Raw genomic sequence first — 20,214 nt, 5'->3', positions numbered from 1 at the left:
TACTCTCGCCTTAATTTTATCAATTTTGGGTCAAAAAGCTCTCAGTGACGGGCTGATTTCTGCAGCGTCGGGGACATCACTGATGCTGAGCGCACGACCAAGGCTTTTGGAGAGGGGAAAACAGGGACAGTGGAAGGAGACCACAGGAGGAAGGGACTCGGTCATGATGAAGAACACGGTCCTGATCGCCCGCCTTCTCTGGAAAGACACGTTTGCTCGTCAGAATAGGAGTGTCTGAAAACGCAAACCACCTGAGGTCTTACGCCGTAAAGATTTCACACCGTAGGTGAACGTAAAAATATATGGCTCCTGCATGAATACGTGTGTTGCTGGTCTTTTTAATTAAATGGAAGCTTTGAAGAAAGCTAGGAGTTAAGGCAAGTTATGTGGCATGAATTTGCCAGGAATGGGAGCGGGTGCCGGCCCGGAGCACCCCACGGCCCGCTGGGAGCGATGCCCCTGGGTGGGGGCCGAGAGGCCGGGCCGGAGCCGCCGCAGGACGGGTCTGGGCTCCTGGAGTTCACGGCGAACCGGATCGAGCTACAGCTACTCCGTTTCACAGAAACTCGTGGCTTTTTACCAAATACTTTGGTGCCCAGACCTGACACGGTGCCCGCGTGGTGCGGGGCAGGAGCCTGCAGGCCGGGGCCCTGCTGTCATCCCCTCGGGTCCTCCCCAGGGGAAGGCCAGGGCTCCCGGAGCCTGCACCAGGCAGCTCAGACCATTTTTCCTGAGTCACCTGCAGCAGGTCCCACCGACAACCTGCTTCTGGTCCTTGCCTGCGGGACCTCAGCCCTAGAATATTCTGGCGTCTGCTGCGATGGCTCCATGAACACAGCCACATGCTCTGAAGGAAGCACGTCTTGGGCGGCTTCGCGGGCTCCTGTCTGTCCCCAGGCACCTCCCATGACGTCAGCCTCACGTCAGACTCTGTCCTCCCGCTCGTGACGCCGCCCGCCACGTCGGTGCCCTTCAGGGCCAGTGTGGCATAACCCACCCCGTGCGGTGCCGGTGACAGCCACCCAAGCAATGTCTCGGGAACGCTGCTCTGATGGATCGTGCACGGTCAGGGCTACGTGGCAGTGGGGTCCGCGAAACCGCCTGTGGTTGTCTTGTGCGTCGTCACCCCCGCAGAGGAGCAGGGTCTGCGGGCTGCATGCGGCTCGGCCCGGATCCCGACACGAGCCTCCCCGGAGCGTCTGTGCCCGAGGAGCCTGGCTCTGGGGTCGCCGCCCGCCCGCCCTGTCCCCGTCCTGCCCCACGTCTTACTCCCCTTCGGACACCATTCCTGGCAGCGGGCCAGCGGCTGTCGCAGGGTGTTCCTTGCAGGTGTCCTGCCCGGCGCCCGTCTGCGGCAACAGGTTCCTCGGGTGCAGCACCTCGGTGCTCCTGCTCTGTGCCCCCTGCATCTCCCCCAGGCCCTATAGCCGTGGGTCTCAGCTCATCCAGGACAGGGACTCCCCAGGGCCCTGCAGCCCGGGGGCCTTGCGTACCCCCGAGGACTGTCTCCGGGTCGGCACCATCCCCAGTGACTTCTGCACCACGTCCCGGGTCCCCCAGGCCCGGCCTCTGGCCCAGCTCCCGCTGCCCCTCCTGCCCGGGCTCCTGCGCCCGCTCTGGCCCCAGCTCGGGTTTTCCTGGCCCTCTCCCCCCTCCGGTCACTGGGCTCCCATCCGCCGTCTTCTGAACACCCGCCGGGGGCACACGCTCCACTGACCTCAGGCCCGTGGCCTCCACACACCCCCAGCCCTGCCTCCCCTTGTGCCTGGACGCCGAGGACATGGGACATGAGACACATCAAGGGTCGGACGCCCGGCACACCCTCCCTGCGCCACAGGCGGCCTGGACCGTCTCTCCTTTCAACCCAGCCCCGGCAGCGCCTAACCCTGGTGGGGTCCCTCCGCACCCCCAGTGGCGAGCAGCTGGAAGGGCACAGGGGATGTGCCCCCCGGGGTCTCCGGTGACGCGGGCCCTCCTCCCTTCCCCCGACCATGTCCCCGTCCCTCCTCTCCTCGTGGTCGGGAGGACGTCACTTCCTATTTCACCGAGAAGACAGACACGATTAGAAGATGCCACCCGAGCTCCGATGACACCTCAGCCCTGTCCTTGTCGCCGGATAACTGAGGGACGGTCCCGGTTCCTGTGGGACGTCAGGGGGCCCCTCTCTCCTAGGGTCATCCTGCTGGCACCCGTCCCTCACTCCCCTGCGTCCTCCTCCTCCTCCTCCCTGTCCCTCCGCCCTGCAAGGTGAGCCTGACAGGCGAGGGCAGGGCCTTGGCCCCGCGGCCCACCCTCTTCACAGGGGCGCAGGCACACGGAGCTCTCCAACTACCCACACAGGAACCAAAACCAGTTTCAAAAACCGTCTTTGTTCAAAAGAATATAAGAATTGGGCCTCAGGGGAATCCGATTACAGAGGAAGACACAGCCTTTAGGATTTTGGTGAACAGAAACGGATTCCACCAAATGGGTCTTTAAAGAAACAACAAGGACTGCCCTTCCTTGCTTTGTCAGCTGGGCTAACGGAGCTGGCCCCTGGGTCCCACTGCTCCCGTCATGGTTCCACGGTCGCCTCTCTGCTAACACGTGCACCTGTCTCGCTCAGACGCGGGTCCTCCTCACGTGTCACGGCGTCCTGCCCATGCACACGGGCCAACTCGTCTATACGTCGCTTCACGGGCGAAGCCACGGCGAGAGGGGCTCTGTCCCGCCGCCCACCACCCGCCGTGGGCTCCCGGAGCTCTGGGCCTGGTGCCGGGTGAGGGGCACCAACTGGAAATACGTAACGAAGGACGTGCGGGGCAGGCTTGGGAGCTGCTGGTGTGCAGACGTAAGGGGGGGTGCAGCCCGCGCTCGGGACCCCGACGTCCTCCCCAGGCGCCTCCAGCTCTCTGCGGGAGCCTGGCCTTGAGGTGAGGCACCTGCGGAGGGAGGGCCCCGGGACGGCCGGCCGAGTCCGCCTTCCTCCCCGACCCAGCCCCGCCGTCGTAGCCAGGCCAGCGCGTCCGAAAGCACCGGTATCTGGAGTCACTTTAAAAATGATTCAGCTCACAAAAGGACTCGGCTTTCCCGTCCCTCTGCCCCCCGCCTCTATTTTGGGATGCGAGCCCTGCTATCACTGAGCAGAATGACACTCGCAGCAGGTACAAGTGACACATGGAGATTTGTTGGATCGGCTGCACTAATTGGGTATCTGTACTTGCAAGATGATGGCACAAGTAGGAGGTGTTTAAACATGTGGGTGCAGAGCCCTGTTTACGGGCCATTTCCATGTAAATGAGGGGCGCCAGGGCGCCGGCGGCCGCGGGGTACGGGAGCCAGCCCCGCACGCGGGAGGGGAGGCCGAGCGGGAGAGCCGACCCAGGGTAAGGGAAGCCCGGGCGTTCCCCTTACCTTCGCGCACGAGATCTATGCCAGCAGCTCCCATCAGCGCTAATGAGAGCTACGCACGTAAATCTCCCGTGAAATGACGGCAGATTAGCCTCATCCATCACCGTGCACGTGTTCCCGATTCCGGGGCAGGCTCCTCGCAGGCAGGCCGCCTGGCAGCGACGTGTTGGGCCAACAGGGCTCCGGCGGCAGGCTCGGGGGACTCGGGGGGCTCAAGGGCCGGGGAGGTCCCCGCCCGGCAGCGCAGGGCGCAGGTGCGCAGTGGCAAGGCCGTCGAACCCTGCCCCGGCCTCCTCCTGGCCACCCAGCTGCTGGCCATGCGGCACAGGGCCCCAGGCCACGCGCACGGACCTCTCCCCACCCCACTCTCGCGGTCGCCTTTGTTCCTAGGACGACGTGTCTGTGTCATAGATCAGTTCCACTGTCCTCCTCTCCCCGTCCCTGTTCCTATGGTCACACGATGCGCACGTCAGAAGTCACACAGGTGGCCCCTTCTCCAGGTAAGAGCGGTCCTCTTGCCGCAGTGACGGCTGCCGGACAGCGCGTCTCTACTACTCCCAAATTTGCTGAACGTCAGGATCTCCAGGACGCCTTCTCCTCCCAGGCGCCCAGCCCGTCCCTGCATCCGGCACGATGTTACCCGGCGCTCCGTGCCCACCCCCGCACCCCTGTCTGCTGTGGGGCTGGCAGCATGTGTGGCCCCGGGGCCATCCGGCCTCTCTTTGGGACCCTCTGCAGGTTCTGCGCCGTGGGTCACACACGGTCTCTCCACGGACACTTGTGAACATAAATGTAAATGACCTTAAAGGGGAATCCACATGGACCTCCCGACAGGGGCTACTGCTTTCCCTCCGTGGGACCTGGTGTCTCCTTCCCCGGGCGTCTGACACACTGACAAGCATCTGTGGATAAACATGCTTGTGAACACACCCGCGGCAGCACTGCACGCTTGGGTTTGCACTGTGCAATTTTCCGTCTCACGTTGTATGTTGGCCGAGGTTCCTACAAGCGCCTCCATTTAAAAACATGAGTTTGGGACTCTTGGGTGGCTCAGCGGTTGAGCGTCCGCCTTTAGCTCAGGTCATGATCCCAGGATCTGGGATCGAGTTTCGCATCCAGGTCCCTGTGAGGACCCTGCTCCTCCCTCTGCCTGTGTCTCCACCTCTCTGTCTCTGTCTTTCATGAATGAATAAATAAAATCTTTAAAAAAATAAAAAAATAAAAAAAATGAATTCATACTATTTTCTTGCACAAATACAGCATAATTTATCAGATTACTGAGCACGCACAGCTAACTTGCCCCTAAAATCCTGCTCTTACAAATAAGCCCACAATGCGCGTCATGAAAATATCCAACTCTCCTAAAATGCTCCCGATGTGACACACGCCATTGAATGAATTCAGGCCTCCCTACGACCCTCCGAGGCAAACATCCGGTTCCCGACGTATCCTGACATACACCGGAGAGGGGAGCCGAGGCCTGCAGAGCTCACAGGGCTGGTCCAGGTCCGGGAGCGGGTTGGGGAGGCCCGTGCAGAGGCCACGCTCACTTGCCGCAGCTTCCTGACTGCAGCGCCGCTCACGCGTGTGACTGTCCCTGCACTGAGTCCCTGGAAGACAAGTCGCTGGTATGAAGGGCACCTCCCTTCTGAGCTCCAGCGACACAGTGGTATCCCGAGTCCTCGAGAGCCACGCTCCCCAAAGCCACCACTGCCAACCTGGGCGACTGCTGTTGGCGGAGAGGGAAGCGGTGCCGTGACATCCTACCTCTCTCTAATGTCGATTTATGACGTTAATGAGGCTGAGCATCGTGTCTAGTATGAAAGCCGCTTGTGTCTCCTCTGGAATCTCTCCCCATATCGGCGGCCCTTTGTCACTTAGTGTTTTTTGGTTGACTCTAACGTGCCGTCAAGTCACTGTCTACCTGTTTCTGCTGTATTCTAATGGGTTGTTTCCTGTTTATTTGTTTTGTCTATTAAGGCAACACTAACATAATGTGTGCACGAATATTTCCATACTTTAAAAGTGCGTTTGATGAGGGAAGGTTTATTCATTTCACTTCTATATTATTTGCACAACACCCCTTTCACGACTGTAATATGTCATTCATTACGCTTCGGCAAATATCTTCTAATTTCCAACCATGAATTTTACGTTGGATTTAAATTGCTCGTGAAACCTGCCAAGGAGATGAGGGCTGGCGTGATTCTTATCCTGGTCAAATCAGAACATGTCTACAAGGCTAATGAAGATGCCTTGGAAGAAAAAAAAGAGGAAAGGAAAAAAAAAGTCCCTCCTATGGATGGATGGCTACTCTAGAACCTCCTACGGCACGTGGCCACGTGGCAATCCCCTGGGACTGAGCAGCTGACTCCACGTCACTAGGTACTGGCATTCTTTGGGGCGTTGGCTGTATAAGAATTAGGATAGTGAATCCTTACAAGTTTCCATCGTCTGGAGGGAAATTTAAAAGCTCAACACACCAGGGACGCCCGGGTGGCTCAGCGGTTGAGCATCTGCCTTCGGCCCAGGGCGTGACCCCAGGGTCCTGAGATCGAGTCCGGCATCGGGCTTCCTGCAGGGAGCCTGCTTCTCCCTCTGCCTGAGTCTCTGCCCCCACCCCCCCTCTCTGGGTGTCTCTCGTGAATAAATAAATAAAATCTTTTTTAAAAAAAGCTCAACACACCACTTCTTTGTGATGACAAAAATTTGTAAATTTGTAAATCTGTAAATCCTTACACATAGAAGGAACTATTGACATTAGCCGGCGAGAGGTTTAATTACGAAAAGCTTAAATGGGAGATGTTACTCCTTATTTAAGCAGAATGTGCTTCTCCAAACACACTAACGTTAAGATCTTTATAAATAAGGGCGCACAACGGTTTTGTCAAACAAAGATTACGACCGAGGAAAGGACATAAAGTATCGTTAAGGAAGAGATATAAAAATTAGTAAACAAAGCTGGTATTAAACTTAAACCAGCACCATGAAATCTCCCACCAAGGCTCCAGGACACACATTGTGGACCAGACGCCGGGTTTTGGGGGGTAATTATAGTTTTAGTCTCCACAGGGATGTGCAAAGGTCCCCACCAAGCACTGTGGTTCTCTCGTGTACACCGTGGAGCGTGTCAAAGCCCCGACCGCAAGCTCCCGTAGGGCACAAGCCACGTGCAAAGCCAAGTCCCACACACACAGCACCTGCCCCATCGGTGTTTCTGCTTTTTGGGGATTTTTTTTTTTTTTTTTAGAAACTTGTGTACCGAGTCTGATGTTCAGAACAGATGGTACTAGTGAGCGCAGGGACGATGCTAGAGCACCGCGCTATCGTTCCCCCAAACTCATTCGACCGTTTCGCGAGGTCAGGACCCAGTGCAGCAGCCTGAGGGTCCCCTGATGGGAACGCTGTGCCCTCCTGGCATCCCTGGGGGTGAAAGCCTCCCCATCAACCCCTGGGGTAAAAAGCTTCAAACTCTGAAGCTCTCATGTGGGAAAACCAAGTCTCCCCAAGGCCTGAGGGGCATGAAGGCCTCGTTGGTGCCTCCTGGGCTCATCATACACGACGGGTGAGGACCGCGTCCACACGGAGGGCGGCACACACCCCGACCTCCCCTCAGGGCGCCGGGCCCTCCAGCGCAGAGAAGCTCCGGCCTGGCGACCGGCGGTCTCCATGGGGGGACCTGGGCCTTCGGAGGCCTCTGTGATCCACGGCCGCCCCGCGACCGGAGTCCCCTGCGTGATCTACGGTCCCGCGTGACCTTGCCTACTTCCCAACTTCCCTTCAATCAAAACGCCCACTGGCTGCAGGTGATTGTTCTCTGTTGGGAAGAAAGAAACTTCATGATTTGCGGTTTCTGTCGCGCTGCGGGGCAGGGGAGCAGGCATTAGCAGTTTGCATCCTACTTTCCAAGAGAGCGGCGGTCCATGACCTTGATACAAGCCACGAGAAATGCAAATTCCTACTGTTTTCTAACCTAAATTCCAGAAAAATCAAAGCTCAAGCACCTTCATGTATTTTTTTCACCCTCCAGGAGATTTCATGACCTCACATGTAACAAATATTATTAAAACGGAGGGTAACAGGAGTCGCGAGAATTATCTAAGCAAGATGAACCGATCGCTAGGAAAACAACCAGAAGGCATATGTCAGGAGTTAGAGATGATCCTGACGAAGCACGACTCAGATTTTGTGGTGGTTTTCTGGGGAAGCGTGTCAGACGGTGGTGAATTGTGAGTTATATGAACAATGTCGTGCCGGGAGGCAAAACAGGGAGACTGAGGGGCAACCCAGCAGTTCCGCAGATCCCTGGCGAGCGTGCGCGGATGTGCACACGGTGCGTTGCGTTTGCGCGCAGAGGATGTTTTGCAACCACATGTGGAATAGACACAAGGATGGAAACCTGTAGTATCTGCCTAGGCTTGGGGACAGGACGGAGGCCGTTCCCAGGACCCAGGAAAGAAGGCTGGCTGGGAAAGCGAAAATACCTCCCCAGGGTGAATCCCGTCTGTGTCACTCACTGACTGCACCAGGCTGGTTAACCCCCCTGCACATCAGTTTCTTCTAATTGATAGAAAAGAATGACAACAACCTCCCAGGCTGTCCTGAGGACGAGGGCGATGTTGAGGGGATACCTGGTGAATATTCAGCCACCATCGTCACCGTGGGCCGTTCACACGCTTTCCTGTAAACCCTTAGTCTATTTGATTTAACCCTTTACCCTTAGTCTACAGAAAAAAGAATCACAATTTGATGTGATTTACCCCAAGGCATACAAACGGTTATTGGCGGTGCTAGGATGAAACCTACTGGTATTCGTCAATTGTCCTAAAGAAATTCATTTCAACGGGTCAAAGAACACAGATTTATAAAGTTTGAACTATTTCAGCAGATTCCTCCTCCTGGACGCACAATACGCTTTTCTTTAAAATAGTCGCCATTCAGAACACAATTCACGACATTTTTTGGGAAACAGATATTGATTTTATTTTAAGTAAAGTCTTTAGCATGGAAATTGGATGCAGAGTGTGATTTTCTCTTTGGGCTCTAGTTCAGAGGAAATTGGATTTCCTAGAGCGCCAGCTGCAGAGACGCCACAGGTGTTCATGGCTCAGCAATCACAGTGGCTAATTGGGACACACTAGGACAAAAAAATTGCCCTAAATCTAAATCTTGTTCTATGGCACTTTTATTTTTCCCATAAGAGCAAGCCCCGAAGTCCTTCTTTCACTGGGGATGCGAAAGGAAACTAGCTGCCTGGATGGGAAATATGGTGCATGGAGGACAGTGGTGGAATCACAAGGGAGGGAGAAGAGTCTCTGCGTAGCAAGGGTGGTCGGGACCAGGGCCCTTCCACCTGAATGTTTCCCAATTTGACTTGTAATCTAATGAGTAGCATCAACGAAAGAACAATCCTGAGAATCTACCGTTCGAACAGCTGCACAGCAGCAGCTCAACTAGAATCAGGACAGTTGAATATGGTAATGTTAGGTGCTGGAGGTCGGGAGAGAGGTGGACAGGTGAGAGACAGCAGTGACCAATCTCTAGGGTTGAAGGCAGGGAGACAAATCCTTAGGGTGGGCCACTCTACACCCTTCATCTGAAGGGGAAACATTCTCTCTCCCGTGGACCCCAGATATCATACAGCAGGCAGACTCATCCATGAACCCCAAGCCCAAGTCACCAGGAGCGAAGCCCTTCATCCTATTGTGTTGCTGTACATGCCAAGTATCCACATCTGTGCCTTGGGTCCAGCTCTGAGTTTCGTATTTTCCCCTACATAGTAAAGCTTCTCCTATATTTATCCATTTGTTGAACTTAACTTTGAAGACCCAGGCCTGGGGTCACCTCCTCTACACAGACATCCTTGGCGTCTTGCGTCAGAGTTCACATCTCTTCTGCGCTTCCTAAATCATCTCACCCAGACCACTGTGGACTCTATGGGAAGGGACCCAGTGCCTCGTGGGGCCGGGGTGTGTGCTCGGCTCTGGAGCAGAGAAGGAAACAAGGCACACGTTTGGTTCTGAGGGAGGACCGTGCGGGCTGCTCTCACTGACCTTACCGCGCCTTACGTTTGTTCAATTTCTGAACTCTGGGAGGACAATGACTGTGTCCCATTCATTTTTATACCTCCAGAGACTGCGGCAATTCTGGCACCAAGAGAGCATTCAACAGTGTGACAAACAGGCAACGGATGAAAAAAACTGACGAACACACATGAGTTCTTTGGTCCCTGTGACAGGAAAGGAGACTTTGAGTAATTTTTTTGTCATATCCTATTGTAATGCTAATGTCTCAATATTTTCATCCAGCTTGGAAACAGCCTTGGATTAAACACTGAAGTGCAAGGCTACTTGGAATTAGTAATTCGGGCTAAATCTGGATTTCTTACCAAAATTCTCTTGTAGGCCAGGTACAGTCTTGGCCACTTACTCATGCCACCCAAGGATGGTCACCTACGGTTTCTAATCTTCCCCTTACTGGCCTTTAAAAGGGGAAAAATAATCTCTTAGACCTGTGGGGTTTGGGAGGAATTCAGGACTTGCCCAGTGCTGGTGCTCAGCTGGGGCTCAATCCTTCATAGGTGTCATTTTATCAAAATTGACATAAGGGGTGAGAATGACACCAATTCATACAGCGCCTCTCCCATCATTAATATTGCCTGTGGTCTCAGATGATGCCACACAGTATCTGTTTCTGTGTCTTTTATGGTCTTATTATGAACAAAGAACTCCTGGATGCCAGACAAGCTTACCTTCGGGGTCAGACTATGTGGAACATTCCATGCCATTGGTGGCTTTCTACTACGAAATAACTGCTAAAGAACAAAAGCCTTCACCACGCTGTGTCTTAATAAATTAAACAGAACTCTATCTTCATCCTCAGTGAAAATTTTAGAAAACTTTGTACTCAACATTCTTATATGATTGCTCACTGTTCACCTGACCAGCCTCCAAAGAACCTAATAATACAATCTGAGTTGTTTTTCAAACTGGGAAAAAAATAATTTAAGGCAATGGAACCAGCCTAAATGGGCTATGGAAATTTATTACTATAAAGTATGAAAACCCCTATTTCCATCTGATTAAGAAACTTAGCCATGTGATCTACAGATTCAGTTCAATCCCTATCAAAATCCCAATGTAGTTTTTCTTTTTTAATTTTTTAATTTCAATTTTTTTTTTTTTTGCAGAAATAGCAGGATCCATCCTAAAACTCACATGGAATCTCAAGGGACTCCCAAACAACCAAACAATCTTGAAAAGGAACAAATCCAACCAAACAATCTTGAAAAGGAACAAATCCAAGTACTTTTTGATTCCAAAACTTAATACAGAACTATGTAACCAAGTCAGATGCTGGCAAAAAGACAGACACGTAGAAATAGAATAGAATAGAGAGCTTAGAAATTAAGCTGTACACGGCCTGTACACGGCCAGATGAGTTGACAAGGGAGCCAAGACCACTCAATGGGGAGAGGACGGTCTTTTCAACAAATGGTGCGGGGACAACTGGCTGTCCACATGCAAGAGAGTGAGGTTGGACCTTTCACCTACAGCACATGCAAAAATGAACTCAAAATGGAACACAGGCCTAAACAGAAGAGCTGAAACCACAAGATCCTTAGGAGAACATAGAGAGAAGAACCCTTATGACATTGCATTCTGTGCTGATTTCTTAGAAATGACACAGGAGCACAGGTGGCAGAGGGACATTCGAATGGCCACTGAGCACAGGAAAAGGTGCTCAGCATCTCTCATCACCAGGGAAATGCAAATGGAAACCACAAGGAGGTACCAGTTCACATCCATCGGGATGTCAACTATTAAAGAAACCAAAAACTCAGAAAACGGAAAACAACAGGAGTTGGTGAGGACGTGGAGAACTGGGAGTCCTCAATATGAAGCCCTAAAAAAGAAGAAGGTTCTGACACCTGCTGCCACATGGATGGGCCTTGAGGACCTTCCACCACACGTGCCCTGTGGAAGACGCCAGACACAGAAGGCACATCCTGCACAGTTGCACTTGCACGAAGTCATTGCCTGCAATCATCAGATTCAGAGACATGAAGTGGCTGGTGGGTGCCAGGGGTGGCGGCCGGGGCGGGCGGGGGGGGCGGTGCTCCACGGACACAGAGCTCCAGTCCGGGGATGTGAGTGTCCTGGAAACGCGTGCGCTGACGTCTGCGCAGCGGTGTAGACGTAGTCAATGCCACTGAACCGTATACTTAAAAATGGATGAGTTGGTGACTTTTATGTGGTTTGTATTTTTCCACAATTTAAAACATCTCTTAAAAAGGAAGCTTAGCCATCGCCTAAAGTTTTGCAGGGAGCGTGGCTCTCAAGGTCCACAGCGGCGCCGAGAGAGGGTTAATAACGGGGATTGACAGCAACCTGTAAAGGCCGTGGGCTACGCAGGCCAGGCCCTAATTAAGGACCCGCTTAATTTACTTAAAGATAAAATGTCCCCAAACAGAACTAATAGTGGAAATACGGATCGGATTTTAAAGAGCTTCACACCAAGGAGTTTCTGTAGAACTGCCAAAGGGTGAACAGACCTATTAGTGTGGCTATGAAATTATTCTGGGGATGATGCAGTTGAATAACAGAAGACTATTTGAGTCTATCTTTAGCAATAGATTATACATTCTGACTTTATATTGAGCTTGTTTATTAAAATTAAAGAACATTTTTAAAAAAAAACCTGTATTTACAGGCCTATCTTTATGCTTTTCCAAAGCGGATACATAAAACATTTGTCTGCTTGTAAAGCCAAAAGTATGGCAGAGAATCGTACCTTTAGGTGGCTCCTTGGACAGCCATACGTCTGTGGGACCGACCAGAACCTTCCTCGACTGGATGTTGTTGATAATTTCAGAGACACAAACAGTTGACTGGGTTCGATAACTACATTTTTCCCCCCTTCCAGATGTCGTCAGTCTAGGGGAGAATAAAAAGGCAGAGAAATGAGGTTGACACACAAAACGAAGGAAAGTTCTACGCGAGGGATGTAGTTATCGGGGAGGTTTGCTGGCTTGTGAGGCACACGCGGCTGGGGTGACAGCGGCTGGGCCAAGCGTGTGGACGCAGGACAGGCCGCGGGCGGGGACGGTGGACGTGACCCTTCGCGGTCACCAGCGGCGAGTTCTCGATAAATGACTCATCACAGAGAAGTCCCTTAGAAACCAAATCATACTCTCTGATGTGAAAATGACACAAAACCGTAAACAAATTCTTACAAAATTAAGCGTGAGAGCTGTTTTGTGATTGTGTCTAAAAAGTACGGGGGCAGCGTGGACGCTGCAGGGGCTGATTACAGAAGCCCGGGTGCTGCGTCCACACGGGCCCACAGCTCAGGTCACCCCAGGTGCCACCCACGCCCTTATGTTTGCCCTCCCCCGACGGCACACATGGGCTGCCGTCCTTCCAACGTCAAAGATCTCACAAGAGCGTGTTAGTTGCGAACTAAAAAATAAAATACAATCTAAAGTAATAATTTACATTTTGTATTTGCTGTATCTATACAGCTACACCCAAATATACTGTCCATAACGGACTTTATGCCTAATCTTCTATGGTCGGGATGTATAGTCACTCGGAACACGCTCTGGGATGCTGCTTACTAAGTTGGCTAAGAATGGGTTGGATGGTACTTGGCACGGTGGTTTTACGAAAATGCGTGTTTTTTTCTCACCGAATGCAGAAAGTCAAATACATAAATTTAAATACATCTCATAAATGAACCGACATAAAGCGAAACAATTAGGTGGTTGCAAACGCGTGAATATGATAGGACGATCAAAGTCACTCCATCCGAGGCCAGCACCTTGTTAAAAAAATCGCATCTTCATAAAATATTATGTTAAAGTAATTTACACACAATGTCCTACTCTTCTGGGGAATCCCAGAAATGAAGCCTGTATCACCCTAAGCATCTCCTGTTCTCCCATCATTTGGGGAGCCCTCGGGTTCACGGCCGGTCACGGGGGGAGGTCCCTGGAGAGCGTCCCGGCTACAGAAGTCTGACAGCACATCCATCCGAAAATGGTTGGGAAAAAGAATAGGTTTCCCTCAAAGTGAGCGGCATCTACAAATAGAGCCATGGGGACCAAATGAAGGGGTTTCTTTTGGCACACGCTGTCCTCTCCAGGGACACGACCGGGAATCCTGTGGCTTCTCACACCTCCACCCAGCCGGCCGCAGCCTTCCTCGGAGGCTTCCTGCAGGTGTCACCATCCGTCCCCCAGCCCGCTGGAGGGGGCGGCCGGCGCCTGTCCCGGTCCCCTGGGCTCACGGGCCACGGGCCACACAGCGCCGGACCCCCGCCCCGCTCCGAAGAGGGGGAGGCCCCGGCTGTCGGTGTTCGCAGCTGAGTCCTTACGAGGTGTGGGCCGAAAAGTCGCCGGCGAATGGATTATCGGCGAGACGCCCTTGAAGGGTGTTCGAAGCTTCTCACGAAGCGAATATAAATGTTCTGATTTACGGCAACTGGTACGGAAAACAGAAATTCCTTCTCAAAAAGATAATTTAAAAGATAGAACGGAGCGAGCTGAGATGCCTCTTCTTTGAACTACAGACCTCTCACTACGTGAGAACTCCCAGCACGATCCCGAGTGGCTTCCCTTAGGGACGGGATCTCAGAGGGCGTCACCTTTTCCCAATTATGCAGGGGCAGGAGGGAGGATTATGCACAAGGGTTCCTGCTGCTCACAGTTTTCTGTCACATATGCTGCCTGTGATAATTGATAATGGGATTCCCAGGATGAGCTCGTGAGTGCAGCGTTTAGCAGGGAGCTGAGCTGCAAAACCCAAGCGGCACAGGCCAGGTGGGCCTCCAGACCCTCCGCCCCACTCCGCCCTCACCCAGAGCTTTCCCGGCGATTCCCCACCCGCTGTCACTCACGGGGGAACCTATGGGCTTTGCTGGATGCCATCTGTCATGATGTGATGTCATTGTATGTTTTTATTTGTTTTAAAGTGTTTTTTTTTAAGATTTTGTTTATTCATTTGAGAGAAAGGGAGAGAATGAGTGGGAGAGGGGCAGAGGGAGAAGCAGACTCCCCGCTGAGCTGACCAGGGAGGGAGCCGACGTGGGGCTCAGTCCCAGGACCCTGACATCATGACCTGAGACGAAGGCGGACACTTAACCCACTGAACCACCCATGGGCTCCTGAGGCGTCCTGCTGTAAGGAGTTTTGAGACAAGTGCAGATCCCCCCACCTGGAACCCACACTCTCCAATGACGGGACCCTGCAGAACTGTAACACGTGGATTGGACCCCAAGCACCACATTGAGGCTGGATCATCCCACAGACCCCGGCCCGATGGCCCAGGTGTGCCTGTGCTCACCAGTGTGCGTGCACGGGATCTGTCCCCCGTGACCGCATCCCTGTGTGCGTGTACGTGGTCCATTCCCCATGACCCTGTCCCCGTGTGCATGCACATGGTCCATCCTCCGTGGCCCTGTCCCTGCATGCGTGCACGTCGTCCATTCCCCGTGACCCCGTCTCCATGTGCATGCACGTGGTCCGTCCCTTGTGCCCCTCTCCCCATGTGTGTGCACATGGTCCATCCCCTGTGACCCTATCCCTGTGTGCGTGCATGGGGTCCGTCCCCTGTGACCCCATCCCTGTGTGCATGCACATACCCACCACCATGCCCAAGACCCGACCTCCCTCCCCTCAGGTCCCTCCTGCCACCCTGTAGAACGACGCCCAGTTCCGCTGGCAACCACTCATGGGTCCTCCAGTCCTGTCATCCTGTCATCTCCAGAATGTCCCTGACCTTTAGGGATTGGCTTTTTTTCACTGAGCCTCCTTCCCTGGAGACTCCTCCAGGGCATTGCTGTATCAACAGGGCTCAGGGCGAGGACGGGCCAAGTCCTGCTGTTCACCGACTGAAGGACCCGGGCCGTGCGCCGTCCTGGGCTGCTGTGAACCCACTGCGGGGACACCTGTGGACGGAGTTTGTGGGGAGACAGATTCCCACTTCCCGGGGTGGGTGCCCCAGGGTATCGCCGGGTCCCTCAGTAGGGGCACGTTTAGTTTTATTTTTTAAAGAATCTGCCCACGTGTTTTCCGCGTCGGCTCCACACCTACGTTCCCGCGCTGGCGGTGCAAGGCCCGGCCTCCCTGCCCCCGTCGCTGCGTCCTCATCCAGCCATCCTGATGGCTGTGGCCGCTGCCTGCATTTCCCTGACGCCTCCCGACGCTGATGGTCCTCTCGCAGGCGTATTCACTGTCTGCGTGTCTTCTGGGTCCTGTCCGTCCATGTCTTTCATCCACTTTCTAACTGGGTTTCTTAATGTTGAATTTTGGGAGATCATTGAACATTTTAGATACAAGTTCTCTGTTGAATACAGGCTTTCAAATGCTGGCCCCAACCTGCTGCTTGTCACTTCAGCATCCTGACAGGCTACGTCGTACAGCAAAAGTGTCAATGTTGATGAAGTCCAATCAATCAGTTCCCCTTAATGGATCATACATTCATTTATTCACACATTTATTGTCTGCCTTCTTCCTCTGCAAAACGACGCTCCACAGGGCGGACTCCTGCTATCCAACTTACTGCTGGATCTCGGAAGTCTAGAATGTGCCTGGCCCACAAACATACGCAGAATGAGCTTAAAATACAGATGAAAACTAGGTAAAAATCATCTTCGTTCTTTCTCTATCACTAGGAAGAATAGTCAATAATTCACATTTATTCTCTGCAAGACACCCTCACGCACATCATCATCATGGGATGTTCACAAGCTCCTGGGGAGAAGACAGCTCAGGTGTCGTTCTGCTGTTTCAATGACCTCAGAGACCGTTTGAGGCACATGGTTGACAAAACCCGAGTTTGTTTCCTGCAGGAAGTGGCTCTCCAGGGTTCCCGTAATGTCGATGTGACCAAAGATGAAGAGGAGGACGCACTAATTCGTAGAGAAGTAACAGAGCTATAGGAATTCTGGCCTCTAACTGAACCATGAATTACAAACCCTCACAAGCTTCCAGTGGGCCCCCCGGCTGTGCCTCGGAGGCGGGAGATGGAAGGGGGGAGCCGGTCCCAAGCTCTGGAGGCCCCGCGGCTCAGACGCAAGGGCTTCCCAGCTCAGCAGGTCGGAAGCTCCACGTGCAGAACCCTGGCTTCCCAGGGCGCCCTGGGACCGAGGGGGGACGAAATGGCCTTTTGGGTAATTGTGTTGTCACTCCCACTCGACATTTCATAAGTGCACCCGCATCGCGTCCCCTGCAGCAAAGAAGATGTGTGTCACGGGCACCCACCACGTGTCACCCCGAACGGCCTTCCTTCCCAGGTAGTGTAATGGGTGGAGCCTTCTGGAGCCACCTGCTCTGTGCTCGGTGCTGGAGGCACTTGGGTCCTGCTGGGGGATGCCCCACGCCAGAGAGAAACCCGCTCTGCTGCTCATCCAGGCGCTTCCCAGGCTCATGGCACTTCTCCTGGAAAGCCTGTTTCTGTATCTTTGGGGTGAATCTCCAGTAGTGCAATTGCTGGGTCGTAGGGCGGATCAATTTTTAACTCTTTGAGGAACCTCCACACAGTTTCTCAGAGTGGCTGTACCAGGTCACATTCCCACCAGCAGTGCAGGGGGGCTCCCCTTTCTCCACATCCTCTCCAACAGATGCAGTAAAGCGCCGGGACACCTGCACCCCGATGTTCACAGCAGCAATGTCCATAATAGCCACACTGTGGGAGGAGCCTCGGTGTCCATCGAAAGATGATGGATCGAGAAGATGTGGTCTGTGTGTACATGGAATATTCCTCAGCCATTAGAAACGACAAATACCCCCCATGTGCTTCGACGTGGATGGACCCGGAGGGTATGATGTTGAGTGAAGTAAGTCAATCGGAGAAGGACAAACATTATATGGTCTCATTCATTTGGGGAATATAAGAAATAGTGAAAGGGAATAAAGGGAAAGGAGAGAAAATGAGTGAAAATATCAGAAAGGGAGACAGAACATGAAGACTCCTAACTCTGAAAAAAAAAAAAAAAAAAAAAGACTCCTAACTCTGGGAAACGAACTAGGGGTGGTGGAAGGGGAGGAGGGCAGGGGTGACTGGGTGACGGGCACTGAGGGGGGCACTTGACGGGATAAGCACTGGGGGTTGTACTAGATGTTGGCAAATTGATCTCCAATAAAAAATATGCAAAAAAAAAAAAAAAAAGAAGAAGATAAAGAAGAAAGTCTCTTTCTCAGAATTCTTAATCTTCTTTCTTCTTAGGCTCCTAACCCTTCAGAATCACTATAGCAAAAGAAAAAGAAAGAAAAGGAAAAGCAGAAAGCCGAGGTGCCCAGAATGTAATACTGTTCTTTAGGTGAAGATTAAGAAGCTCATGACTCTCACTGGAAAGGGGGTGAATTATGCAGAAAGAATCTTCCAGAGAGTTTTGGAGGCTGTGGTCCATCTGCAATTGGGAGCTTCTCTCGATGCGCACGGAGCTCAGGGTGTGAGCTGAGCCCCGGCCCGGGTTCCGGAGGAGCAGATACTGCGACGGTGGATGAGGAAAGCTGAGGGCGGGCTCGCGGGCCGTGGCGGGCGCAGGGGTGGGCGCAGCGCCCAGGCCGGGCTCCCGCTGGGGCCCATGGCTTCCCGTCCTCAGGGACACAGACCCGTTCCTCATTTCAACCCAGTCTATGGTGAATCAGTGATTTTAAGTAAAAGCTGAGTGTTAGATCACCGCGTTAGTAACGGCCGTAGTACAGAATTACAACTTTCTTACTGCTGTTCACCATAGAAGGAAGAAAACCGTTTGACTTCCCCATCTAACAGGGGTACGTACTGCTAATGTGCTTGAAATCGGTCATGTAAATAAAAAGTACTAACTGCCCCCAAATTCAAGAATGATTGATTATTTCACGTTTAGGCTTTCAGGTGATTATCCTATTACATCCATATTTTATATGATTATGTATTCTATGCTACTAATGTCTTATGTACTATTTCATGATGCATTATATATTTATTTACACATATTCACGTATGATTATGTAGCTATTATGTAACATAATTACTATATTATAATACTATAGGTTAAGAGATGGATTGAAATCTAACAACATAGCTCGTCGTGAAAAATAGACATAAATAACTTTCTGTGTGAAAATCCTGCGTTTTGGGCTAAAGAAGACCAGACCTATTTTCCTTCCTTCCTTTTTTTTTTTTTTTTTTTTGTTTTTGCTCCTTAACAGTTTGTTCCAAATGCTGATGTAGAAGCAGCAGCATGTTCCAGGCTGATATGTGTCAGTGTCTCTGCGCACGTGACATATTATACCCCAGTTTATCTTTATTCTCATTACATTAAGAAGCTTCTCTGCATATAATCCGCACTCCACATTGTTTTTCTTTTTAACACTTTAAAAGTCATAAATAATGTTCCGCCATACAAGGAGTCTGATCCCATGAATGTGACTTAGAGCCGGTGCAGGCAATTCTGAGGCAAATTTGCTCCTTGCTAATTTGGATTTTACTATCAGGTGTTCCTCATGCGTCTTGTTGTTGCTAATGGCTCGTTATGAAAATACGGCTTACGGAGTATGTGGCCGTGCATTAAAGAGCGCTCGGCGGGGCTTGCCGGCCACGCGAGCCACCCGGCTGCAGGAGGAGCAGCTGCGTGCCGGGCCCTGAGCACCCGCGTGGCCTCCGTGCCCTCCAGGAGCACCTGCGAACTGGAACCCCATTTGCAGCCCATCAAGGGGCTCTGTGTGTAACAAAAAATATCTTTATTTTACTGGTTTTCAACATAGACGCTGACCCAGCCGTGCGTAGCCCCTTTGTCAGCACCGACCCCCGCTGCCCCCTTGAGAGCCCCAGGGAATGTGTCAGCTGCAGAGAAAAGGCTGTTGTCAGGGAACGAGGGTTCGTCACTCAGGAGGGTGCCCGCGGGAGGGCAGAGGCCGGCAGAGGAGGGGCGCCCAGACCTCCGAGCGCTCTGGCCCGGCCCCCTGCCCACCCCCGGGCCGTGCTCCCCGCCGACTGGGGGCTGCTCCTGGTCCAGCAGGCGAGGTCAGTCACCGCGCTCGACGGGCGCATCGAGGTTTTAAAGATCGACAAACGCTCTCCTCGAAGTCAGCCGCGGCGGTCGCGGGAGGGCGGTCGGCGCTGTGGGTGGCTTGTGGTTGAAACGGGGCGCCCCAGGCACCACCCGTTGTATCCCCAGCTCCCCAGAGGGAACCATTTCCAGGGCGCGTAGCCCTTCCTCTGGCATCTACCTCTAGATCCCTGAACAGACGACAGCGCCTGTCCTCGTGCGCGACTTGCCATGAAAACCTGTTACCTGCCCGTCACCAAGAGCGCGACGACGCCAGGACACACCTGGGCCTCTGCTTTCTTCCCCACCGCGTAGTTGTATCAGGCGTCGCGTGAGATCGTTGCTCATTATTTTGTTGTCACGACTGCGGACACACCGTTGAGAGGCGAGCCATTGGCTGTGCTGTGTCCCTCAGCGATTGGTGCCTATGTGGGCATGTGTGGGTGTGCGTGGGCATGTGTGGGCATGTGTGGGTGTGCGTGGGCATGTGTGGGCGTGCGTGGGCTTGTGTGGGCGTGTGTGGGCATGTGTGGGCGTGTGTGGGCGTGTGTGGGCATGTGTGGGCATGTGTGGGCGTGCGTGGGTGTGCCTACCTGCCCAGGGGCTCATGCGGCTGTGGCCAGACCCTCCCAGGCCGGTGGGCTCCTCCTGGACAAGCACACACTCTGGGTGTCGATCGGTGCCGGGTGGGGGCTCAGCAGAGCTGCCAGTGTGCTCCCACCGGTGAGGCCCAGTCTGGGTCCCCGGGGAGCTCGAGACCACCCCCGCTCCCCAAGCCTGCTGCCACCC

General features: G+C 53.1%; 1 protein-coding gene across 50 annotated transcripts in view; it reads right to left on the bottom strand.

The window, feature by feature from the left end:
- Positions 1 to 20,214, bottom strand: part of MYT1L (myelin transcription factor 1 like) — a 409,061-nt gene that overhangs the window by 172,530 nt on the left and 216,317 nt on the right. For all 50 annotated transcript variants that reach the window (XM_072767848.1, XM_072767862.1, XM_072767844.1 and 47 more), the window contains exon 4: positions 12,184 to 12,326. The gene's annotated coding sequence lies outside the window, so the exon portion shown is untranslated. The remainder of the gene's footprint in view (positions 1 to 12,183; positions 12,327 to 20,214) is intronic.

Source organism: Vulpes vulpes, chromosome 8, assembly GCF_048418805.1.
Source record: "Vulpes vulpes isolate BD-2025 chromosome 8, VulVul3, whole genome shotgun sequence".
NCBI lineage: Eukaryota > Metazoa > Chordata > Mammalia > Carnivora > Canidae > Vulpes > Vulpes vulpes.
This window is presented reverse-complemented; position numbering and strand designations above follow the sequence as displayed.